Here is a 27,813-nt window from a genome sequence, read left to right as displayed (position 1 = left end):
CAATAAAAATACTTAACATTAGTTTTGCTGGCAATAGTGTATTTATAAATGATAGATAATTCCTCTCTGTTGGCCAAAGTTCAAGATCATTTGTGCACTCTGAAAATGCTTCTCTACAGGAAACAAATTATAATTCCTGAAACTCTCTACATGGAATAATGTTACAGGTTGAGGTCTTCCTGACTTTGGTTTATATTCTGTGGTTTTGATTTGAACCACATGTCTCTGATTTGAACCAGTTTTAAAGTTCTGCTTAAACAGATTCCTCAAATGCTAGTTATGCAGAAAATGGATTTTTTTAAAAAACTGGAATTGGAATATAGAGTATTAGGGAATAGGAATATATTTCACTAATATATAAACTACAAAGATATTCCCTAATTATAACCATTAAAGAATGAGGATATTAAAGAGCAGAGCTAGGACTTCCTGTCATGGCTCAGTGGTAATGAACCTGAGTAGTATCCATGAGGACACAGATTCAATCCCTGACCTCACTCAGTGGGTTAAGGATCTGGTGTTGCCATGAGCTGTCGTATAGGTCACAGACGCAGCTTGGATCCAGTGTTGCTATGGCTGTGGTGTAGGCTGGCAGCTGTAGTTCTGATTTGACCCCTAGCCTGGGAACTTCCATATGTCTTACTTGCAGTCCTAAAAAGCCAAAAAACAAAAACAAAAAAAAAATAAAGAGCAGAGCTAGATAACAGAATGTAAAAAGGGCAAACACCACAAAAGTTAAAAGCAAGAGATGCTATAAGTCCATTTCAGCTGTTATAACAAAATGCCATAGATTGGTGGGTTTTAAACAATAGGATTATATTTTTCACAGTTTCAAAGGCTGGGGGCTGGAGATCAGATGTCAGTGTTATCAGGAGAATGCCATCTTCCAGGCCCTAGGTTATTCTTGTATCCACACAGGGCAGAAGGGAAAGGGGGTTCTGTGGGGTCTTTTATAAGGGCACTGATCCCACTCATGAGGGCTCCACCCTTATGATCTAAGCCTCCCTATCTCTTAATACCATTGTATTGGACAATTAGGATGTTAACATACGAATTCGGTGGCAGGGCGGGGACACACACGTTCAGACCATAGCAGATGTTTAACTCAAAAATGGTTTGCATGGTTGGGCCACAGGTTAAGATTGTGTACTTAGTGTCTCCCCAACACAGGGACAGATCCATATTTTGTAGTACCTACAACTGAAACAACTGGGAACAGGTGGACTCAGTTAGAAAAAAAGGATAAATTTATAAATGTGAGATTGATTACAAAAATGAATATTTACTTAGAATGAAAAAATGTTGCAACTAATCAGCAATTTAAAAAAGTTGATAAATAATTTTTGAAAAACATCAATATGGATAATGCAGAAAGAAATATAATAATATTAACTGCCCAACACACTTCAAAAATAACTTTGCTTCTCTTTTTGGTCTACATATGGTAGTAATTTCATAATAGTTTCTGTAGAGAGAATAAAAGTTAATTCTGTTCATCCTCTAGTAGTTGATAAATAGGTATTTAAAAAAAAATTTTTTTTGGCCATGCCTGGAGCATGCAGAAGTTCCAGAAGCAGAGATCAAATGTGTACCACAGCAATACAAATGAAGGATCCTTACCCTGCTAAGCAACTAGGGAACTCTGATAAATAGGTACTTTTTTTTTTTCCTTGTTTTTTTGTCTTTCTATGGCCGCACCCTCAGCACATGGAGATTCCCAGGCTAGAGGTCTAATCGGAGCTGTAGCTGCCGGCCTATGCCACAGCTCACGGCAACGCCGGATCCTTAACCCACTGATCAAGGCCAGGGATCTGACTCCAAACCTCATGGTTCCTAGTTGGATTCGTTAACCACTGAGCCATGACGGTAACTCCTAAATAGGTACTTTTTAATTAATAATTTAGAATAGTTTTTTCCTTCAGCCTCACAATTCATTAATGGTAATGGTATGAAAATTTGGAGACAGCAAATTTGGGGATCAAAAATTAGGAAGAATTTTGCTTGGACTTATCTTTTGGCTTCAGATCTTGCAAGTAAATCTTTTTCTTCTCCTTCCCATATCTTTGCAGTACTGGGTGCCCAAGACCAGTGCCTAACACACTAGGATCTTGTGACAATGTGTGGCTGTCACAATGCCCAGGATACCACAGGTATGTAGTTTGAGGTTCTTGGAAACTGTTCTTATCACAGGATATCATCTCTCTAAATCCAGACAAAGTGCATCTCTACCAGTCTCCCCTCAGCTGATTTCTGAAATGCCCACCACCACTTCAGAAAAGTGCAATCGACATGGAAAAGGACAGAGTCTTAATCAGCTGTTATTAAAATATACTTCTTATGCAAATATTCTAAGCCCATATGATCATGTCAACACACCTCCAGGCAAAGGAAGAAGAATGTGGCTTTTTTGAGTCTAAAGTTTACATGTACAATTTGGTTGGTCACTAGCCTTTTTGAGAAGAATACAGAATGAAGATATAACATGAGATTATTGAAAAGGGTGGGGAAAAGGAGGGGCCCTAAAGCTTCAATTTCATCAGCTTCTATGCAAACCACTCTCTTCTCCACCCTTGGTCACCCCTCCACTCCTCCCCATCCCATCAGTTTGTCCATTTCAGATGTGAGTGCTTGATAACCATTTGCATCCATGCTTTCCCACGTGTTGTGCTTTCAGCCCACAATGTGGTTTCAGCCTGTGTCCCTCAGTATCCTTTTCTGGATGTCTACAGTGCTACAGGGCACCTGAGTGTGTTGCATGGGTCCGTGGTGGGAATGTTTCAATAGCACGTTAGGTCTTGAATGTTCACCTTGAACTTAGCAGCCATTTTTCACAGATGAGCTGTGCATGGGTGACTTAACATCTGGATACATCTGTTCCTGATCATCATAGCTCTGTCTCGTCTCAGCACCAGGTCCTGCTTACGCTTCCTTTGGAGTGCCTCTCACATCTGTCTTTTCCATCCACTCTCCCCACTGCTTCTGCTCGTGTCTGCTGCACTTTGCTTCACATACGGATCCATGTTACTACTGTCTCCAAATTGTGTTCCTCTTCCCAAAGTGGCAAGTACTCTCATTTGTCCTGCATGCAGCCTTAAACTTTAACGGCCTAAAATGAAACTTCATTTTCATATTTTATCCCCATGTTTTAAAAAAAAGGAAAATCATGAAATACTTTAAATATTTTTTTCTATTATTTTTAGGTTGTGCCTGTGACATGCCCAAGTCCCCAGGCCAGAGATCAAACTCCAGCCACAGCATGAACCTGAGCCACAGGGTAACATGACAAAAGCCAAGCCCTTAACCACTAGGCCACCAGGGAGCTCCATGAAATGCTTTTTATAGGCTGAAGATCATCCTCCTTAGACTGATATTTGAGGGCTCTGGACCACCTTTACATAGTCTCCATTGATCATGAGCATACAAAAATAAACTCTTTTTTCCAAAGGTTCATGAATTTTACTCCCTTTGTCTGCAAGTCATTCTCATTTATTTTTGCAAACTTAGAATCATGTAATGCTTTTAAGAAATGATTGCTTTCTGATGCACATCTGAGTACCTATTACTCAATAAAGGATTTCATTTCCAAATTGCCAGTTTCTACAGTTTGCTTGTTTTCTACCCCAAAACATCCAATATGCCTTGATACTTATGAGGGCTCTAATATCATCTCAAAGGGTAATAGTGTATTTGAATAATTCATATTTACAAAGATGTGAGTTATACAGATCTTCATTAAGCAGGGAGATGGCCCTGTGTGACTACTCACATCTAAATGATCTGGAATCGCCCTTCTCAGCATTCATCAGCCATCTCCTCATTTTATTCTATTAGGAGGGAAGGGAGAGCAATGCCAGACTGATCGATGTGCTGGTGAGTCTTATGGCTGTATTTCAGCATGACCTATATTCCAGGACTTAGGCAAATGTAAGAGAAATTTACTACTCATAGGATAATGGCTCACTGTGGTATGAGGGTGTCCCAAACACAGCAGAGACTTGCTTTATTTACGCCCCAGTGCTTGACTGATCATCTTTCTCATATTTTGCCTTATTTTTAAAAGCAAGGATTCTCTTGCCTTATTGATCTCTTTATACCCTTATCATTTTCCCCTGAGTTATTTGGCCTGATGACAGCAGTTCGTCGCTGAGGCTGATTTAACATCATCTCCCAAGTATGCAGCCCTGAGCTCAGAGTCGAATATTTTAAGACTGAAACATGTAACACATTTGTCAGGCAATGATACAAATACAGTCCCCTGTCAGAACTAATGAATGAGGTAATTCAGAGTATGGATAAGTAGCAGGAAGATGGAAGATACTAGAAACTCTTTCACCAAAAAGCATTTCTGAGTAATTAAGTTATTTGAGAGAGAATGATGTCTCTTTGTTTCAGGTTCTAACTCATCTTTTTTTTTTTTTCTTCTTTTTCCTACAAAAAGACCTTGGTGGTAATTCCTCGAGAATAAAAGTGCAGTGAGAAGCAGATTCACCTGTACACACATCATTGGGAAAAATGTGTGATCTTTCTGTGGACTCTCTCACAAGAAAGATATATTATTCTCTAATATTTTATAAAACTTGCTTCACCAGGTAGTTCCTTTTCACATGGTTACAGTCCAATTGTTGTATGTTTGTAGGCATTGCTAAAACCACGCACGAGGATAAACCAGAAACCACAGAAATGATTTGACAATAAATTAGAAAAGGACACAGATACCTCATCATAAAACCTGGAAAAAATTCTCAACAAAGAGGAAATAATATCCCAAAGTCGGTTGTTTATGCTGCATGTATATAAGTTCCTTCCCATAGGGGCAGGTTGTGGAAGAGGAGATGTGACGGATGTATAACTGCTGATGGTTGTATAAGTCCCGTAAGGAGAAGGTTAAATGAAAGGAAGGGGGGTGGGGCAGGAGAGCCAAGTCCCCAGTGCAGGCATCCATCATTCCACTGGGAAGGAAGTTCCCAATCTGACACACCATTGGCTCAGTTATTTATTACTTGGGATGCAACATTTTCAGCAGCATCAATTCTGTGAATGGTCCTTGCACACTCAATTCTATTCATCTGGAAACAGAGACGAAAATCTCACAGTGAAGGTCTAAGGTAACAATGACTCGGCAGGGCCATGTGAGTGAAAATTAACACCTATTTCACTTAACCCTGCATGTAGCAAGAGTCCTGTTGTACTGCTGCCATTTTCAATAACATCTCCACGTAACTCTTTTCATAGCACTAGAATGATATTTATAAGTATGTGAGTTATTAGATCTTTATTAGAATAGGAATATACAAGAGTTCCCATCGTGGCACAGTGGTTAATGAATCCGACTAGGAACCATGAGGTTGCAGGTTTGATCCCTGGCCTTGCTCAGTGGGTTAAGGATCCGGTGTTGCCGTAAGCTGTGGTGTAGGTCGCAGATGCGACTTGGATCCTACGTTGCTGTGGCTCTGGTGAAGGTCGGTGGCTACAGCTCGGATTAGCTCCTAGCCTGGGAACCTCCATATGCCACAGGAGTGGCCCTAGAAAAGGCAAAAAGACAAAAAAAAAAAAAAAAAAAAAAAAGAATAGGGATATACATCATAGTCTGGTACCTTCTCAAGACTATACTGTATTTTTCCTTATTTTTCAGCTGTGACTTAACTTCTCCAACAAGAGTCGGTAAATCATGTCAAACAGGCCACTCAGATTTTTCATGCCATCTCACCTAATTTCACTTAATCGTAGTGTTTGAGAGTTTGGCAAAGTGGAATCTACTGCCCTATTATTGGTGCTATAGTGGCTTGCTCTCTCCCCAGCTCCCCATGAGCAAAACCTATGTTCCTTGACTCAAACTCCACCTTCCCTTGAGGCAGGAGATAGAAGGGTCGCAGGCTGAGCAACTGGAATCTGTTCCCTGCGGACAGATACTTCAAGATAAAGCTTATGGCAGGAACAAGGAGGAGCTGTGTCTTGCTTGGACAGAAGATAAAGAGACCACATACTTCTCATTCTTGTTTTCAAGGAGACATCCTGAAATACACATGCTCAGAAAATTTCCTCAGGAGTCAGGGAAGGGAGGGGGCACCAGACCATAATAGGTCCTGTGAACTTCCCAGAAACCCTTGTGCTTGAATTCATCTCAGCTAAAACATGCTTGCACACAGGGGAGGGTCCTGAGTCAGGCCAAATGTGGACTCAAGGCCAGACAGAGCAAGATGATTGGCCAGAGGCAGCCCAGGAGGACTGCCCCATATACATGATTTAATGCCCCAGAGTACATGGCTCTCTGTCTGTCTCCCTGTCTCTCTCTCTGAGCTCATCCATGCTTTCTCCATACTGCTACACAAATCTTCTCTCCTAATAAACACTTACCTCACTACTTTCAGACACTTTGCCAATTTTTTTTTTTTTTCTCCAAAGAGACAAGGACTGGGACCTACATCAAGCCTGCTGCCCCTTGTGGTCTGGGATTTGGCACTCTCACTCCACAGCCACCTGAGATCCCTCTGAGAAAACTTATCACCAGCAGATTTATCTCTGCCCTGCTTAAGGCTCTATCTAGGGGAAATTTTCCTCCTGTCTGTGTTGGTGATAAATATTCTTTGTAATACTTCATCCTTCAGTAGCTATCTCCCCCCACCCCCCTCTTTGGCATGCTGGAAAACTGAGGATAGGACATACATAAGTCAGAGACACCTTTGACTCTCAACACTTCCATATATAATTAGGACCAGCCTTTCAGTTGGTTCTTAGTCATTTGCTGGATATTGAATTTTACCATAAAAATCTTGTCAACAGTGATTGTTCTTGGTACATCCAGGGATAATCCAGAAACCTACCCCTCAATTATATTCTTAGTTTTATTAGATAAATGTATGTTGTGTTATGTGGTTGTGAAAACATGGTGTCTTGAGGAGAGGCTATGCCTGCATTTCTACAAATGAGGGCATGTATGAAGGACAGAAAAAAGGACCCATAGGAAATAGACCACCTTTTTCTTTTCTTCTTGCAGCTCTTTGCCAAACACCTGCTAGCTTGCTGCTTATAGACAGAGTTATAGCAGCTGGACTGCCCCAAGAGAAGTAATCATAGTGGGTTATGGAAATACATGTACTCATCACTGGCCAAGAAGAATAAACTCATTTTTCCAAACATAGGACATTCATACATTCTGGCAAAGCTGTGAGGGAAGTGAACTCAATATTCCAGGTCTCACTGTATACATATCAAGAAATTTTGCCTGTCATAAAATTTTTGTATAGAGATAGAACGCATAAGATTTGTGTTAATATGTGTACATAAAAGGCTTTCTATTAAACTGAATTTATGCATCTTTGAATTAAAATTTATTTGCCTATCAACATGGAGACAATTTTTAAATTTTGATTTTAATAAAGATATTGAAGTAATAATTACAATGTATTTTTCCAACTAGTTTGATAAATAATTTCTTACTTAGCATCATGACCTTTGATGAACATGGGACATGCACGTATATTTCTTTCTGCTTCATATCAGATTTACATGTGTGTTTAAAACAATAAAAACTCAATCCAGTTGCTATTTGCGAGTAGTGATGGAAATGATCCATTCTTTGCTGGAAATGAAATATATCTGTAACAAATAGCCACCAACTTCAGTGGAGAAAATTATTTGCACACTGAATAGGGAAACTGCCAAAGTGAAGAGCAGAGCATCTGCTGTGAACAAGGGTATAATTATCTTCCTCATCCAAACACCGTTAGGCATAAAAGTTTTACTCTCTTTCTCTGGCAAGACACTCAGCTCAGACTTTTAACACAACATTATTAGCAAATAATAACTACTTGGGAAGTCCTGTCAATAACAATAGTATAGCTTTTGAACCATTTCCTAAAAAATGGAAAGCAGGCTCTACATCTGATGAAATTAACCATTTAGCTGCCTTAGATCCTGTCACAAACCCTTCATACATCTGCAAACACTGTTTGCCATACACGTACAAATTTGTCAAAAAGAAGAAACACTATCCTTCCGGTTCTAGATTAGAATTTATTGTACATTCCTATGAACTAGTTTCTGATCCTGATGTTTCGTTTCTCAGCATAGCGAGGCCAATACTACTTTTATGCCACTCCAACTTCATTTATAAAGAAGTAAGAATGGACCATTCTGCTAGACTAGATGGATAGAAGAAGTCCTTTGTAATAAACAGATATCAATGGTCAAAGGGATGGTTGCTTTTCTGAACCTATTGTTGCCACTTGTTCCTGTTCTCTGGGGATTTCAACCTGGATAAGAGACTAGGCTTTTCATAAAACCATCAAAATAAGGATGCTGGATTTCCTTTTTCAATTGTTTACATGTAACCATTGTATTGTCTTTAAAAAAAGAAGAAAGAAGGGGTAGGAAGTCTGAAGGCATTTCCAATAAATACTTTTAATAGGCAGTCCTGTTGAAATAATGTCATGCCATTGACTTTCCTCAAAATGTCCAGTCTCTATAGGCAACTGCTGACAAGCTTTAGCTAATTTGAAATTTTGTGTTCTCTCCTGTGAAGACCAGACCACACACACAGTATTTGCAAACACCCAGTGATACCATGATTTCCCAAATAGAGGGCTCATCATGTTCCTTCTGTGCATAAAAAATAATGTGTTCTTTTTATTTAGAATAGAAAATGTTCCCATTCATTTCAATTTAGTCTTAAAATTTCATTTTTAGGAGCAGGGAGTAAGAGGGAATCAAATACAAAAGCCCATAAAAAAAGTAGAAGTGACAAAGACACAGGTACATATTCCTCCATCTAGGTGACTCAAGGACATATTCATTCCCACATGAGGATCCAAGAGGGAAAGTGCCATGGAACTGACAGATGGGCTTCCCTTATCTAGATCAGCCTAAAGGAGCTTTTAGGCAATTTGCATACTAGCTATCAGTGACACAAGTGTGTGTCAAGGACTTGAGAGTAGCCAAGAGAAGCCTCATGGAAGACACAGCTTCATGACTGATGTGTAAATGTGTGCTGATGGTGTGTGTGTGCTTTTAGGAGGCTGGCAGTTTAATGGCATATTTTTCCCCCTTCTGAGCTACTAGCTGTAGCAATTAACTGCAGGGTCAAGGCCAGAATAATTTTCATCCCAAATAAAAGACTAATACTGAAGTTTCACTTGTTCTATTGGTAAATAACTTCAAAAGCTGCATTCACATGCCTCCACTTGTTGTTACACTTGCATCAGAAATATTAGCTTTTTCTAGTCTTATAGTTGAATATTTAAATGTTGAAACACTGAAAGCTGCCCAGCTTATGACATTCTCACTATGTGAAATAAAAAAACATGGCTAACAGATTGGATGACTTACAAAAATGGATAAATTTGTAGAAACATAAAACCTGCTAAGAATAAATCAAGTAGAAACAGAATTTGAATGGACTGGTCACCACTAGTGAAAATGAATGTGTAATATAAAAAAACTTGCAGCAAACAAAATCCAGGACTGAATGGATTCACAAGGAAATTCTACCAAATATAAAGAAGACCTAATACCCGTCCCTTTCAAAATATTCCAAAAAATTGAAGAGGGATGAATACTCCCAAATTCATTCTACAAGGCCAAGATCAGCCTGATACCAAAACCAGACAAAGACACCATTAAAAAAAGAAGAAAAAGAAAAAGAAAAAAGAAAAGAAAATTACAGGCCAATATCTTTAATTCTGTATATAGATGCAAAAATCCTCAACGAAATATTAGTAAATACAATCCGACAATATATAAAAAGGATCACCTCAGTTTTCATATCTGAGAATTGAGGATAACAACAGTCCTCACCTCCCAGGGCTGTTGTGGTGACTGAGTGAATGGAGCAGATGTGAACCACTCAGAATAGTTTCGGGTACTGAGCAAGTGGGCATAATTGTTATTTACTGTGATCATTTGTATTGCTCTTGCTCTTAAATTTATTATTAAGCAGCACTGACATCTATACTGGTTCTGCATGTTCCAGACCATCGTCTATGTGAGAGCTTCCGTTCGAGACACCGTCTTTGAGATCAGCACAGGTCTGATTTTCATAAACATGATTTTTATGATTATCACACTCACAACATTAAGGTCATTTCTTCCTTGGCAATAGCAACCTATATAATAGTTAAGTGAGTATAACATAGACAGTAAATATGAGCTTTACATTAAAAAATTCTGCTGATCTGAGTTATAGCTCCACAACTTAAAAAGACAATCTTAAAAAGACTAGAATGACATTTTGCTATTCCTGTCAACAGAAAGTAAAAGTTCAGTTTAATAAAACAAAAATATTAAACCATAAAGTGTGTGCATGTGTCTGTGAGAGAGAGGGAGAGTGAGGGAGAGGGAGAGGGAGCAAGAGAGCTGGGGAGAGAGGGAGAGAAGGCAAAAGAGAGAGAGAGAGAGAATACAGAGAAATGTGACTTTTTACAAAAACACAGTTAGGGGTCTAGTTAAGGGTTATCAACAACAGTGTCCAATGCTAAGTCCAGTTTTGTTTCCTGACTCATGCCCTCTAAATATTTGCTTAAAAATTGAATGACAAGGCTTTGAATTCATCAAACCACGTGTAAGAAATGTTTGGCTTGATTATTCAGAGGGAGTTGTGACGTGGTTTCATGAGCCAGACTACCTTTCATTAGGATATAGAAAGGGTCTTGGATTGTCATTTAGGGAGTGTAGCTGTCTGAAAAGAATGTCTTGCTCTGTGTCAGTTTTAAAGATTACCATCACAGCTTTTAGTGCAGATTTCATTTTTAATAATCTCCTTAAAAATAACTAAAAATATCCCCCCACCGTGTAATTTGTTTCTTTTACACTGAAGGCACTCCCACTGTTCAAGACTAATTGCTTTTTTATATTATCTTAAGATCAGGTGCAAAAGAATGAATCTGAAGACAGCATAACTGTGAGCCATGACTGTTTAACATATCAAGAGCAGATCATGATGCTGATTGAATGTCTCCTTCAGAAATAGACTGAAGATATTTAACTTCCCTCTAGGCCAAAATCACAAGGACTGACTGACAGTGTAACTTGAAGGTTTGAGAAACATAGTCTAGGTGTTTATTTGCATCTCTCTGGAAGACAGTCTAGAAATTAAATCCTTTTTTTTTTTAAATTCAACAACTAGGATATGCAGCAGGGAAAAATTTGTTTCTACATTCAATTGGAATTTTTGTGGGGATATTTGAACACTGTTTTAATCTACCTAATCTAATAACATCTCTTTCAAAATGGCGCATAAATTCCAAAGTTGTACATGTTCTTTAACTTTTCTGAAAAGTGGTAACTCAGAAAAACCAAAATAACAAAGTATATTGTCACTAACTCACCAGGTACACCTTGAGTGGTTGCAAATATAGTTGAAATGGCTGCATTTTTGCCACTGGTATTGGTAACAAATGAAAGAGACATTTGAAAAAAATAGCCATGCAATTCTCAGATTGAGTTAATTAAGACATATTTAAGCAAGTCTGTATATATATGTTTGTGTGTGTGTGTGTGTGTGTGTGTGTGTTTGCATGACTCATCATCTAATTAGTACACACTCCTTTGGTTCCTACCCTATCCAAGACAAATGATGACCACATGTGTGGCAAAGAGTACTTGCAGTATATCAAAAATCAATGAGACTCAGTATGAAAGTCATGTACCACATTTGCTGCAAAAGCAATTTAAGAAAAAAAAAAAAAGATGAGAAGATTTATGGATTAGGAAGTTTTGGTAGCATTTTTTTTTTCTTCTTAGAGATGCTTAAGAATGAAGAATTTTTGAAAGTATGATCTGGCAAATACATTTTCTGTGATGTTTCAAACCATGGACACAGGACCATACCCACAGTCTGGAAGTCAGCAACTAAAAACGCCAACAGTTGCTTCACTACCTGCAGTATCTGCTTTTTCAAAGAAAATTCTGACAGTCTTAAATTCTTAGAAACAACATGGAGGCTTCCAAATAACTTATTCATGGAGAATACCCAACTTTCCCATTAAGATCTAATTTCTTTTGAAAAAGACTATTTAAAAATCCATGACAACTTAGATTTTGATCCTAGACCTGAAAACACATTCTAAACACATCAACACTAGACACAAAATGACTAAGCGCAATCATTCACCCATGGTTATTGTGATTTTAACTCTAGATAAATATTTTCTTCCATTCCCACTTTTATTATCATTCATTAAAATTCAGAGAGGGTGAGGAACAGTCTAGCACTATTATCATTCCACAGTTGAATACCTATCCAAGACTACAACAGTTAACAGCTTTTATGGTGATGGTTTGTTTGCCACCTCTGGGTGTATATTTTTCAGGTTTAGAGAAAGAAAAGGGAGCCACTGAGCCCAAGTTGCAGTTGCTTTACCATCTTCAGAACTGACCCACTTATAACTCAGTACTCATACTTCTGGTAGTGAAGCCAATTGAAGATCCATCACTCAGGGTCAAGACATGATCATTATGCCACCTGGAGCACTCAGGGGACAGCAGGGGGCATAAGTGGAGGGTCACTAGAAAGTCCAGAGCTAGTCAGGTAGTCATGTCCTTCCTCAACGTTGCTGGTCCAAAAAATCACTACCTTGCAAATGATGTTTCAATTAAGTGACAGATAACTCTGCAAAAATAGACTCTGTAAACCTTCAGCTAAAAGATGCTCTTTGCTAATCTGTTTACTTAGGGCCAGACAGAGACCATTGAGATTATAGTATATCTGACAAGTATCTTCTAACTAGTAAAGAGAAAATTCTATCAAAAATGATAGAATTGTAGGATGTCAGTGGGTTACCACTTCAGAGGGAAAATAATTTCAAGGAGGGAAAATCACTGTCCTGAAAACAAACCACAGAACACTCTAAATGAGTCTTGCTTCAGATGTGGTCCATGGGCTGATGCCAATTATAAGCTGCGTCCAGTCTGCATTGAATTCAATGGCAGATGTTCAGAGTGAACACCCACAAATGTTGACGCCGGTTTGATATGATCACAGCATCCAAATGTCTGGTTTTATGCTTTGCAAAAGCACTGGTCTGCAATGATTTGGAAATGAACAAAAATTCCACCTTCATCGTGAGTCATCTGAGATGGATGCTGGGAATCGGCAGTCCTGACTTCAGGGATGTTAGAATCTCCACCATAGCTTCCTGCTATTTATGGCAATCCAGTCATGACAATATTGCACAATCCAGTTGAAAAGAATGTTGATATCAGACACAACTTCATGTCAATAGGAAAAGAACATGTAACTAATTCAAATTTCTATCACCAGGATGTTTCAGATGGGAAAAGGGAGAAATCGCTGAGCACTTTGGGAACTACATCATTGGGACAGACCAGAACTTATTTATTATTATCACTATTTTGTTTTTTGGCCATGCTTGTGGCATGTGGAAGTTCTGGGGCCAGGGATCGAAATTGCACCACACCAGTGACCTGAGTCACAACAGTGACAAGCTAAGTCCTTAACCCACTGAGCCACCGGGAAACCCCCTTTTTTCCCCCCAGACTGTACCTTTTAAAATATGTTTGTTTTGGAGTTCCCATCGTGGCGCAGAGGTTAACTAATCCAACTAGGAACCATGAGGTTGAGGGTTCGATCCCTGGCCTTGCTCAGTGGGTTAAGGATCCAGTGTTGCCATGAGCTGTGGTGTAGGTCGCAGATGCAGCTTGGATCCCACGTTGCTGTGGCTCTGGCGTAGGCGATTCGATCCCTAACCTGGGAACCTCCATATGCCACAGGAAGTGGCCCTAGAAAAGGCAAAAAGACCAAAAAAAAATATATATATATATGTTTGTTTTCCTAGGTTAGAAATTGAGGTAAAGACCTATTTCTTTATCAATAAAGATCTTTAACATTTGATGTACAATCACATTTTACTAATGGCAGAAAAGGAAAAAAAGAAAAATGATTGACTTTCCAAATTTCTACTGCATTTTATTTTATCATCCACTTCAACACTGGCTTTCCAGAGAATTTCCGGCAACCATCGTATTGACTGGGAAAAGATTTTCACCAACCCTGGGATGTCTTTCAAGAAATACCATTGGTTCTTCAAGTCTAGCCTTTCCTGTGAGCCTCACAAGGATTGAGCCCCAAGTTGGAGGCACAGTTCTTATGATGATCACCAGGTGATGGAATGGTCAAGTTGGCCTCTCAGGCCATTCCAATGCTTCTACCTAGAGCCAGGTAGAATGGTCAGACACCACACGATATCTGCTTCATTCAGCCACACCTCAACATAAAGTGACCACAGATACTCTGAATCTTTGGCTCTAAATATATACGATCGATACCTTTGGGGAAAAGAAATCAACCCATCTATGTTATGTGATTTATTTCATTAGCTCTCTCCTCCTAAACTTCAGTTTGATCACTTGCCTGTCAGGATAAGGAAATACACTCAAATACAGCTGCAATTCTTAAGGAACTATGGGAACATATGAGATTAGATACATTTATTTGTATGTTTGAAGTTCTAACTTTGTAAACTTTTACTTTGTTTGAGAATAGGACATGATTGATATATGACCAATAGCTCAATCCCCTTCCCCTTTTATTCTCCGATCTTAAAATATGAAATGATTCTCTCACACTTTTCTTCACTGTTCCAGGGCCTTGTACAAATTAAAGGCTCTGGAAATAAAGTATAAATAGCTATTGGAGGAAATCTACAAATAACAAATGCCAGATAGAGTGTGGAATAAAGGGAACCCTCTTATACTGTTGGTGGGAATGTAAATTGGTAGAGCCACTATGGAGAACAGTATGGAAGTTCCTCAGAAAACTAAAATTAGAGTTGCTATATGATTCAGAAATCCCACTCATTGACATATACCCAGACAAGTATATAATTTGAGCAGATACATGCACCCCTATACCCCTATGTTCATAGCAACTCTATTTACAATAGCCAAGACATGGAAAATGGAAGCAACCTAAATGTCCCATCAACAGATGAACAGATAAAGAAGATGTGGTATATACATACATGTGTGTATGTAATATTTCACATATATAATGGAATATTACTCAGCCATAAAAAGAATGAAATAATGCCATTTGTAGCAACATGGATAGATCTAGAGATTATCATACTAAGTTAAGTCAGAAAAAGAAAAAGACCATATGATATCACTTATACATGATCTAAAATATAATACAGGAGTTCCCATCATGGCTCAGTGGTGAAAAAACCCGACTATTATCCATGAGGACTTGAGTTTGATCCCTAAGGATCAGTGGGTTAAGGATACGACATTGCCTCAAGCAGTGGTGTAGATCTCGCAGACATGGCTCGGATCCCGCATTGCTGTGCCTATGGTGTAGGCCAGCAGCTGTAGCTCCGATTCAACCCCTAGCTTGGGAACTTCCATATGCTGTGGGTGCAGCCCTAAAAACACCAAAAAATATAAATAAATAAAAGGAAATAAGAGGTAAAATAAAATACAAGCCAACATATCTATGAAACAAAAATAGACTCACAGACATGGAGAACAGACTTGTGGTTGTCAAGGGGGAGGTGGCTGGGAGAGGGATGGACCGGGAGTTTGGGATTAGAAGAGGCAAACTATTATATATAGGATGGATAAACCACAGGGTCCTATTGTAAAAGCACAGGGAACTATATTCAATATCCTGTGTTAAACCATAATAGAAAAGGATATGAAAAAGAATGTGTGTATAACTGACTCACTTTGCTATATAGCAGAAATTAGCATGTTGTAAATCAACTATGATTGTAGGAGATCATAGTGGCTTTTGTCTCCCTGTTTAAAACTGCTGAGTTACTTTGTGCCAATAAGTTCAAATTGATCAACATAAGCCTCCATCTGAATTCTTTATTGACTCAGCTTGAATATTCTCTGCTGTAAAGTTCTGTGTTACAAAATGCAAACTGTGTAGAGCATTACCCACCCCATAAGCCCCACCTTGAGAAACATAAAATTTAATCTCAATTCCAAATCTGTAAAGAGTCAGTACAGGTTATATGGGAGGCGTCTCCAAAATCTTCAGATTTTTGACTAGTTATACTTCTCTTCAAGAAGTACTTTGCAATCAACTGGGAAAACATTTCTAAGATCTATCTGAAAAGATCAATACAGCTAACTCACTGCTATCACGATTAGAAAACAAAAAAGCTAGTCAAAGCACATCTCACAACTACTATATTATTTTACTCACATTTTTGGTTTTTTGGTGCTATAAAAGCCTATATCACTGCTTAATCTGTTCACTCAAGGAACATTTATTGAACAAAATTTTCTGCATGGAATAAAAAAATAAATAAGATACACTCCCTTGAAATATTTTGACTGATATCAAAGATGGGCAATAGAGTTGTTTGAGTATTTGGATTCATGTACGGTTCTACTTGAATACTCTGTGTACCATGAATTCTTGGTTATAAGATATTTCAGATAAGCTCTTTCTTTATTTGAATAATTTTTCCTGCACCTCTGTCTTTAATGATTGGAGGACCATAGCATTTACTATTTTTTCAGGTATATATCCAAAAGCTTAGTCTTGAGTATACCACTAAGAGCTCTTTTTGTCATTGTCACTGTAAAGTCAGCACAATGGTCTAAATTGTGGCACAGTGAAAGTGACCATCACCCACATGGCTCAACAAGTAACACACACCAGCTTGACGTCTGTGCTGTTATCTAAATTACAGTATAGGCAGCCACGCTAACGTGCCTGACGTTTAAAATGCTTTACTCTGGGTAACTTGTTCAAAGCTGTCTTTCTTTCATTTGAGGCAATTTCCCCTTTTCCAGTTCAAAAAAAATTAACCATCATACCAAGACCATGAGAGAGAAAAGAACTGTAGCAGCTATCTAAATGCTGAGAAGAAGAAAACCTCAGTACTAAAGTTTCCGGTAAAGGGAGCTTCTCTATTGAATAAAGTTTAAAGACAATTAAATTCAAGTTCAGTCTTACTTATAAGCAGTACTTGAAAAAGGGAAAGATTTCTATCCCTAAATTTCATTGAGGACTTCCTACTGATGTCATTATATCCATCTATGCTCCTTTCTGACACTAAAGTGATTACCACTGTTTAAAAGAAAAGTCAACTTAGTCTGGTTGTTTCTTTTTTTCTTAAACTATGCACACGGTTTAAATAAGCAGTAATAAATAAGCAATACTCCTTCCTGTAGCTCTGTATCAATGAGGGCATCAAGCACACCCCTCCTGATGAAAAGGTGCTCTGTTTCTCAAACTTCCACCCTGGGTGACAAATATCAGACTGAAAATGCAAATACAGTAAAGCCAGAGGCTCAAGTAAGATTTCATATCTCTTTCACAGTTACATATCATAGCAATTTTATCAAGGATTTGATGGAATCTTGTTAAAACATGTTTAGAAACAATGTTAAATACAGAACGTAACATTTTTCATAATTGGTAACTTTAACATGTGCTATTTTTGACAATGAGTGATTGATGCTTCGGGAAAGTCTATTTTACTTATTTATATCCAGTATGGTGGATTATTGATAATAGACTTTATTTCATTTTAATTTTTAAAAAATTTAGTGATTTTTTTTTTTTTTTGGTCACACTCATGGCATAGAATTTCCTAGGCCAGGGACTGAACGCACTCCACAGCTATAACCCAAGCCATAGCAGTGACAACACCTGATCTTTAACCCACTGAGCTACAAGGGAACTCATAGACTTTACTTTTAGAGAAATTTAGGTTCTCAGTAAAACTGTGCAGAAAGTACAAAGAGTCCCACATACTCCTTGCCCTAAGCAGGTACAACCTCTTCCATTATCAATATATTGCACCACAGTAAGACATTCATTACACTCAGTAAACCAACATTAGCAAGTCATCATCACCCAAAGTCCATAGTTTACATGTGGGTTCACTCTTGGTTGTACATTGGTGTTGTACATTTTATGAGCATTTACCAATGTTTAATGATATCTATCCACCACTGCATTATCAAACAGAATAGTTTTATGGCCCTAAAAATTCTGTGTTCCATCAATTCATCCCTCCTTCCCCTCAAACCCTGTCAACCACTGATCTTTTTACTATCTTTATAGTTTGCCTTTTCCAAAATGTCATATAGTTAGAATCATACAGTGCAATTGGCTTTTCAGATTGGCTTATTTCACTTAGTAATATGCATTTAATGTCCCTCATGCCTTTTCATAAATTGATAGATCATTTCATTTTAGCACCAAATGATATTCCATTTTCTGGATTTATTTATCCATTCACCTATCTAAGGATATTCTGATTGCTTCCAAAGTTTGGCCATTTTGGATAGAGCTGCTATAGACATTTGTGTATTTCCATTATCTACTTATTGCTTGTTTTGCTTTATTTGTTTATTTATTTTTTCAGCTAGGCTTCCATTATGTATTCAGCCATTTCTCTCAGCAGTTCTTATTGATAATGCCTTTCACAGCATTTAAAGAGATGACAGGAGTTCCTGTCATGGTGCAGCAGAAACTAATCAGATCAGGAACAATGAGGTTGTGGGTTTGATCTCTGGCCTCGCTCAGTGGGTTAAGGATCCAGCATTCTCGTGAGCTGTGGTGTAGGTTGCAGATGCAGCTCAGATTTGGCATTGCTGTGGCTGTGGTGTAGGCCAGCAGCTGTAGCTCCATTCAACCCCTAGCCTGGGAACCTCCATATGCTATGGATGCAGCCCTAAAAAACAAACAAAACAAAAAAAAAAAAAAGAGAGAGAGATGACAAAACTATTAGAATAAATTTAGTAAAATTGCAGAAAACAAAATCAATATGTCAATATACAAAACTCAGTTGCACATCTATACATCAACAATTAAATGGCTGAAAGAGAAAAAAAATCTGGTTTGTAACAACACTAAAAATAATAAAATACCTGGGAATAAATTTAACAAAGGAGGTGAAACATCTGTCTACTGAAAACTATAAGGCATTTACTTAAAAAAAAAAAAGAAAAGAAAAAGAAAACCTGAAAAGATACAAATAAATGGAAAAATGTTCTTTGTTGTAGAATGGAAGAATTAATATTGCTAAAAAGTCCCTACTACCCAAAACAATCTACAAATTTGTTGCAATCTCTATCAACATATAAATGTATTTTTTGAAGAAATAGAAGAAAATGATCCTAAAATTTATAAGGAACTCTAAAAGAGCCAGAATAGCCAAAGCAAATGAGAAAGAAGAACAAACCTAGAGGCATCACGCTTTTTGATTTCAAATTATACTACAGAGTTATAGTATACTACTGCATAAAATAGATGATTAACAAGAACTCACTGCATAGCTCAGGGAAATCTACTCAGCAGTTTGAAATAGTCTATGTGGAAAAAAAGAATAGATATAACCAACTCACTTTGCTATACACCTGAAACTAATTCAACGTTGTAAGTCAACTATACTCCAACTAAAAAACAAACAAAACCAGTATGGTACTGGCATTAAAACAGACATACAGACCAATGAAAACGAATCAAGAACCCAGAAATAAACCCATGCATATACTATCAACTGATATTGACAAAAGAGCCAAGAATACTCACTGGGGAAAATACAGTCTTTTCAGTAATAATGTCCATGAAGCTGGATATTCACATGCAAGAGAGTGAGATTGGCCCCTATCTTACGTCACTCACAAAAAATAACACAAAATGGATTAAATACTTAAATGTAAGGCCTTAAACTATAAAACTCCTGGAAGAAAACAGAGAGGTTTGAAGAGCTCCTAGATACTGGTCTTGGGAACAACTATTTAGATATGACACCCAAAGCACAAGCAGCACAAGCAAAAGTAAACAAGTGGGGCTATATCAAACTAAGAAGCTCTGCACAGCAAAAGAAATGATCCATTGATCACCAAAATGAAGATGCAACCTAAGGAATGGCAGAAAATATTTGCAAAGCACATAAAAAGTAAGGGTTAATATCCCAAATAGATAAGAAATTCATACATCTCTGGGGCTGGGGGATCTGAGTTTTAAATAGTCGAAGAGTCTAGGTACAGATTTTTCAAAACAAGACATAGAGATCACGCTCGAGTACATGTAAAAGGAGCTCAACACCACTAATCATCAGGGAAATACTAATCAGAACCAGGATGGGCTGTCACCTAACACCTTACAGGAGAGCTGTTTATCAAAAAGACAAAATAACAGAAGGTTGGCAAAAGGGATGAATGGGGTCATAGGATCTAACGTCGAGCATGGTGGCAAGAGTTAACAATACCCTATTACAAAGTCGCACCTTGCTAAGAGAGTAGAATTAAATGATCTCATACTATATACACATAAAAATTTTAATTACATGAGGTGATGGCTGTGCTAACTTAATTCTATTGTGGTGATCACTTACACACACACACATATATATATGAGATATATATACCAAATCATCATGTTGTACACCATAAACTCACACAATATTATGTGTCAATTATATCTCAATAAAGCTGGAAAAAGGACAAGACATGGCAGAAACCCGTTGATACAACTATGGGGAAATGAGTGATTGAAAGTTACCATTATCCCTTATATTACCTTATATGCTCTTTTCTTGTTTGTTTTTACCCTGGTATTTTCACCCAGGTTTTAAAACAATCTCTTCAGCCATTATTCAGACATCTGCCCTTCCACCCAGAATTCACAACTCTTCCTCTGATTTTCCCTAGTCCCATCCAACCTAGGTCAGTGTAGGGCTACAGGGCTCCTTTGCCCATACCCTCACATCTATTCCTACCCCTTCTGTCTGCCCTCCTTCTCTCCTATAATTTCATGTGTGTGTGTGGCACCCATGGCATGTAGAAGCTCTAGGGCCAGGGATTGAACCTGCACCATAGCAGCAACCAGAGCCACAACAGTAACAACGTCAGATCCTTAACCTGCTGAGCCACTAAGGAACACCACCCTTGTAATTTTAATCTGTCCCTTTCTCTCCATTGGCTCCTGGCAAAATGCTCAGGTCTCTACAGTGTTTAGTATCCTTCTCTAGATCTTGCTTTCTTCCCAAGGCCCTATTCTCGTCTTCTTTAACTCTTGAGCTTTCTTCAAGGGACATCCCCATGGGTTTCTTCTATTTCCTCAATCCCCTCCCCCTCTCAAACTCCTCTCAGCTGAGCTGTGCTATACTCATTCTAGGAATATCCTGCCCTACAAGACCTCTGAGATCATTGATCACCCTATCCAGTGGGGTTTTCTCAGCTGTCATCTTCCTCAGATTTTGGAAGCAGCTGCATTCTATACCAGTCAACATTCTTGAAATTCATCTCTGGCTTCCAACACTCTGTTCTTCTGCTTTCCTTCCACAGTGTGTTTGCCCAACCCTGTCCTTTTGGGCAGGCCATTTCCTTGTCCTCTCCCACTCCATGCCATCCGGGAAAGCCTATCTAAAAGCCTCTATCCTTAATTCCCTCTCTCCTATATATAAAGCCACTGAACTTGGGGCAATAATTCCCAATATCAAATCTAAAACAGAACTCTATTTTCCAATTACTTGTATGTCACGCTCCTAAAATAAATAGAAGCAAACTCATCCTTCTCAGGTATGCCTATTGGTAAGGGGAAATGAGACTACTCCCAGTCAACTGGACTTGAATCTGAGTCACCTCCGCATTTCACTGCCTGACCCCATGAAACACCAGCAATTAAAATCAAGAGCTGTAACTGCATCTTGCTCTCCTTCCCTCACTCTGTTTGCACAGCTTCTTCTCTACTTGAGTTCAGAGCCATACTGATTACATCAATATCCTATCCACAAAGCTTCAGTGGTTTCCAATTACACAAGGACTCGCACAGTTCCTTTTACGTTAGTATTCACCTCTTCTCCAAAATGAGCTTTCCAGCCCACAACTCTTCTATTTATAGTGCATACTCCATGCTCCAGGCAAAGGAGTCTGCTTATGCTCCCTTGGAAATGTCATAGCCTCCCTTATATTTCTCATCATCATCCCCAACATTTTCCCCTGAACACATCCACAAAGATCCATCTCAAATTACTAAATGCCATAGGAACGAAGAAGGATTATTACATTTGCTTGACCAAATGCAATCTTTCAACTTGTTGATCCCTTTGGATATTGGTTCCATTGGAGGCTATTTATTATGCTACATCTAGTCTAAAATTAAGTGGCGTATTCTCCCACTTGCCATGTGATTGTAAGCTCCTCAATGACAGGCACTTTGCTTTTGTTTTGCCTTTTTTTTCCTGCTTTTCTGCCTTAACTTTTTATGTTAAATTATAACTAGCGTAAAATTTGCCTTTTTAACCATTTTAAGTACAAATTCACATTGCTGTGCAGGCATCAGCACCATTCCCCTCCAAAGCTTTGTTATCATTCCAAATTAGAACTCTGTACCCATTATACAATAACAGCCCACTCCCCTTCCTCCCAGTCCCTAGTAACCAGTATTCTACTTTTGAGGTCTATAAATTTGATGACTATAGGTACCTTATATAAATGGAATCATACTATGTTTGTCTTTTTGTGTCTGGCTTATTTCCCTTAGCATGACATCCTCAAGGTTCACCTATGTTGAGCATGTGTCAGAATTCCTGTGGCAAGAGCACAGTGTTTTGAACTTGGTAGATTAACCAATAAATATTCCTTGAATTCACTATCTGTCTCAGAATTAATTAAAGACAACATTTCATTGATCTAGTAGGTTTATCAGGCTTTCCTCCCTGGAAGAGATGGAAACTAGATATTTTAAAAATTTTAATTATTTCAATAGCTGGATGTTCTGCTTGTACAACAACTTTTCAGCTTCTGAGTTTAAAAAAATTTTACTATACCTTTGCTCTATTTCTTTGAAAACTGAACATAATGACCTGGTGCATATATAGGGATACCCACATATTCTTTTCCCCTTTATAATGAAGGGGATCCATCCAGATGGATGAATAATCCATCCATCCAACCAGTCTTTTTTTTTTTTTTTTTTAATTGTGCAGAGCCTATAATGATGTCAATTCCTGATTTGGGTAATTTTGTTTACTGCTTTTTTTTTTTTTTTGTCTTTTTAGGGCTGCACCCATGGCACATGAAGGTTCCCAGGCCAGGGGTCCAATCGGAGCTACAGCTGCCAGCCTACACCACAGCCACAGCAACATGGGATCCGAGCTGCGTCTGCGACCTACACCACAGCTACCAGCAATGCCATATCCTTAACCCACTGAGCGAGGCCAGGAATCGAACTTGCCTCCTCACAGATACTAGTCAGGTTTGTTAACCACTGAGCCATGATAGGAACTCCCATCCAACCAGTCTTTAAATATATATGTAAATATATTACACCATATATAATTATACGTATATCAATATGATACATATCTTCAGTATTCTCTTGGGACATGTGATAAACACAACAGATTAGTTGATACATCCTTCATCATACTTTTTACCTGCCCAGCAGCCGTCTATCTGGAGTGGCTTTGGGGCACTTCTGACCAACACAGTATAATTGGAAGTTGGATGAGTAAGTATGAGTAAGTATTCAGGAAAAAAATCTTACTTTTCTAATCAAGGTAATAGACTCTGCTGGCACAAATCTTTGGCTTTTATTCCTCTCTTCTTGGCTTATGTGAGGCCTTGAACATGGTCACTGCAGGAAGCTGATGTAATCAGGGCATGGTGCCTGGATATTCTGTAGCTATTTTGAGACCATGAGGCTAAAGCCAAGGTACTATGGGCATTTGAAACTTTTGAACCTCTCCTCCCTCCTGGAGTGCTTCTTTCAGCCTTCTTTTATAAAAGAGAAACAAACTTCAACTGTTACAACTCCTGACAAATCTTTTACTTACTGCTTTTATTTCCTAATCATGATGCTCAGTTCAAATGCTTCTAAGCCCACCTTTAAATTCAAGTGTTTCACTACCAAACAATTATTGATTCGAAGCTGCGAGATGAGAACATGCACAGAAATGTGTGTATCTATTTAGACATGTGTATATACACATACCTAATGTGTGTGTGTGTATTTTACACACATATGTAAAATTGTGGGGCCACAGCTGTTTGGGATTTGGGCTTTGTCTGTTTATTTGTTCCAAGTTATTATGCCCTGTAATTTATGAAAGGAAGTTCAAATTTCCGGGGACAAGAAAAGGGAATGCAGCAGGTCTTGAAGGAGAGGAGGCCTGATGCAGGAAGAAGTGACTTTCCCAGGCTGGCATTCAGCCAGAAATGCTGCCTCGTACTGGCAGCCTGGGAGCACAGGAAACGGAAACGCCTTTCTGAGGAGATCTCCAAAGTGATTCACACTCTCAACAAACATTTCCCAGATGTACAGCAGAAAATTGTAACAAAAACACCAAAACCCTGTTCTTCAAAGCTGAGCTCCAAGAGCTGAAATCACATTCTCTCCTTTATGAGTGTCCTCCTGCGTGTCAACACACCATAAAACATCGACTGGTGGAGATCGACAGTCCCTGCTTTTATTCATGCTATGTAAACATGTCTCGGGTCACTTGACACAGCACATGACATTCTTGGAAGGTGGGGGTCTGTAAAGCACTAAGCACCCTAATTATTGCAAACCCCTCCTGACAGCCTTTGCAGAAGTCCCAGTCACAAACTGTCATATGGGCAACAGCCATGTGTTCTCTCTGGAATTCTGCCAGCAGGGAAGATCTGAGAAAGATCTTTTCATCTCTAATGCAGAAGACTTTGCAAATCACAAGAATAATTCTGGCTTTTGCCAACCCAAGATCTGGTTATTGTAAGCCAAAAGATTCTTTTTTTACTCCCACAGCTGATGCATGGTTCTAGAAAGTGCACTGGATGAAACGCTGGCCACTGAGATCTCCTGGCCATAGTCTCAAGGCCCAAAGAGAAGGGAAAGGGATTTGCCTCACTGGTCCATAAGCTCCTCTACTAACCCCTAAAAAAAGCTCTGGGACTGGAAATTGTCCAGAGAACTGGAGAGCGAATGTACCAGAAAGTGAAAATAGACAAATAACATTGCCAAATAAAATAATAATGGCATGCCAGTTATGGCAGGAGTTGTTATATCTGTGTAATCTCATTTCAGCCCCACAAGAATCCTCTGAATCACATTCTCATTACCTCCATTTGGTGGATAAAATTCTGGGGTTCAGAGAGGCTGGCTTACGATGCTCGCCTAGCTAAAGGGGGGGTGAAGAAGAAACAGACTCAGGTCCATTTGGGTCTGACTGAAGACTTTCTGCTCTCACCGATAGCACTGAGCACTGTTTGTGTAATCCCCCAAAGGCCACCAGGAGATTTCAGAGCAGTCATCTCCCCCATCCTTCCTTCCTCATGACATTGGAGCACTTGGTCATCATGGAAGCATTTTTATCTGTTTATTCTGCCACTGACCCTGGAGCAAGACCCACGCTACCCTCCTGCCAGTAGCTCTCTTGTGGCTGAACTGGAAAAAAGCTTGGAAGAGAAGAGCTGGAAGTTGGGAGCTTAGAGGGAGTGGAGGAATGAGGCAGCCAGTGTGAGGGAGAGAAATTTGGGGCCTGGGTCTCAGGCTTATCTTGGGGACTAAAGCCCATCTGCCCCTCTCCTTCCAAACTAGCCAAGAGCAGTTACATCACTACATAAACTGAGTAGAAATGGTGATAGTTGTAGACAAACATTCAACACAGGAACCACTTAAGACCAAGGTCAGTCTCTGTGATAGCAACACCACGAAATTGAGAACTGATTTACTCTAGTTTAGGAAAAGAACCCTGGGATATTAAGGAAGAATATAATCCATATTTGAAAGTGAATGCAGTTAAGTATGGACTATAGGAAACGTGTTACTAACTCATGCTATAGTATGAATCTGTAAGTCAATGTCTGAGACCAGCTTTGTGGTATTGAAAGCTCTGTGAACAGGCACTTTGCATACCACAGGCAAACTCACCACACACCAGGTCAACCCAACCCCTGTGTGCGTAAACTTTGCATTTATAGAGCACCAGCGGTTAGCTGTCTGTTGTCTTCTTATAAAGTGGTTTGAAGTGCATATTGGATTCATGTTCCTCACACACATGGGGCGCAGACATTTGAAACTGAACTTTGCACAATTTCATTATTAAACACTCAGCAGGCTTCAAAGACAACTGCATTTCATTAATAATAAATAATAAAAATGAAAATGCAGTAAAATATTAACATATCAAACACCTCCATAGTGCTATTTTTATGCCCCAAACAACTTCCTTTCCCAAGAGACTGGGTCCCTGCCTGATTATAAGTTAGGTATTTAGTAAAGAAAATAAACCCCATCAGATGAGTCAAGAAGCCTCAACTGCGGCCCTAGGTGGTAAACTCATTATTTTCTTAATATTTTCTTTGGGAATAATTTCCAATGCAGAAAAGTTGCAAGAATAGAACAAAGAATATCCAAGATCCCACTAATTCTTCCCATTTTCACCTGTCACATTCTACCCTGCTAACCTTAAATTTGCTATTCTCTGAAACCAAACCTCTCTATTCATCTATCTCAAATACGTTTTTCTGAGCCATCTAAAGGTAAATTGGCAAAGTGTGGCCTGTTACCACTAAAAAGCTCAGTGTGAATTTCTTAAGAATAACGATATTAGCTATCATATAGTAAATCTAACATTGATAAAATACTTCAGAGTCAGTACTCCAATGTTATCATCTGACACATGGCCTTAATAATATTTTTCCCCTACAGGACAAGAGCCAATGACAGTACATTTTATTTTCACTTCTCTTGTATCTCCTGGAACATCTCTTTGGTCTTTTCTTCTGTCTTTTGTGACCTTAACAGTTTTGAAGGATCGTTGTTTTAAGACTATTCTTTCTGTTGGGTGCATTTGATGATTCCTTGTGATTAAATTAAGGTTAGGCCTTTTTCCCAGCTGCAACATTCCAAAGTGGCATTGTGTCCTTTTCAGGCTATCACATCCACAGGTGCATGGTGTCCACTCCTCCCCCACTGGTGAAGCTGATGAGCAGGCAAAGTGCTGGTTAGAATTTCCATTGCATAGTTACTACCTTTTCAGTCTATACCTCATTTCCACTCCTGGGGATGAGGAAACTAGGCACACATCTCTCTGTTCATCCACATTTCCTCCCTGGAATGAACATCTATTGATTCTTCACTTTGATCCCATTCCAGCTTTCCTCCATAGTAACCCTATTATTTGCCTCATTATTATTATTATTATTATTATTGTTATTATTTTTGTCTCTTGTCTTTTTAGGGCCATGCCAGTGGCATATGGAGATTCCCAGGCTAGGGGAAGAATCGGAGTTACAGATGCTAGCCTACACCACAGCCACAGCAACTTGGGATCCGAGCCGCATCTGTGACCTATACCACAGCTCACGGCAACACTGGATCCTTAACCCACTGAGCAAGGGCAGGGATTGAACCTGCATCCTCATGGATCCTAGTCAGATTCGCAGCCACAATGGAAACTCTTTATTTATGTAGAAAACACAGTGGAGCAGAAAAGACACTCAACATTGACAGAAAATATCTTATCGTCTAGCAGGAACTTGATTATAGATAAGTCACCAATTGTCTCTGAAGCTAAGTTTTACCATTAAAATACTGTCAATAATATTTTTGAGAAAGTGAAAATAATGGCACATGTACATTTGAAAGTAGAATATTTTATAAAAGTATAATGTGTCATGAAAAGTAAACATGCGTCTAAATGTCCATAGCTGTTACAACAATAATGGGAAATGTCATAGCTCCTTCTTGTTTTTCAGAGCACTTTGACATAAATTAACTTATTTCCACCTAATGATAATGCTGCAAATTAGGTAGAATAGGCTTACCCCCATTTTACAGATAGGGATTTGACCCTAAGTATTTCCTGTGACAAATGACTCAGTGTTTTCCCAAAATCC

At 38.7% G+C, this 27,813-nt stretch overlaps 1 protein-coding gene and 1 long non-coding RNA gene across 4 annotated transcripts in view; one reads left to right on the top strand and one right to left on the bottom strand.

The window, feature by feature from the left end:
- The window catches only part of LOC110256377, a 43,995-nt gene extending 40,362 nt beyond the window's left edge, over positions 1-3,633 (top strand). Inside the window, exon 3 of the long non-coding RNA XR_002337778.1 lies at positions 2,070-3,633. This is a non-coding gene — a long non-coding RNA (uncharacterized LOC110256377). The remainder of the gene's footprint in view (positions 1-2,069) is intronic.
- The window catches only part of RBMS3 (RNA binding motif single stranded interacting protein 3), a 1,489,550-nt gene that overhangs the window by 608,887 nt on the left and 852,850 nt on the right, over positions 1-27,813 (bottom strand). The gene's annotated exons all lie outside the window — the stretch shown is intronic.

The sequence above is a fragment of the Sus scrofa genome, chromosome 13, assembly GCF_000003025.6.
Source record: "Sus scrofa isolate TJ Tabasco breed Duroc chromosome 13, Sscrofa11.1, whole genome shotgun sequence".
Lineage (NCBI taxonomy): Eukaryota > Metazoa > Chordata > Mammalia > Artiodactyla > Suidae > Sus > Sus scrofa.
This window is presented reverse-complemented; position numbering and strand designations above follow the sequence as displayed.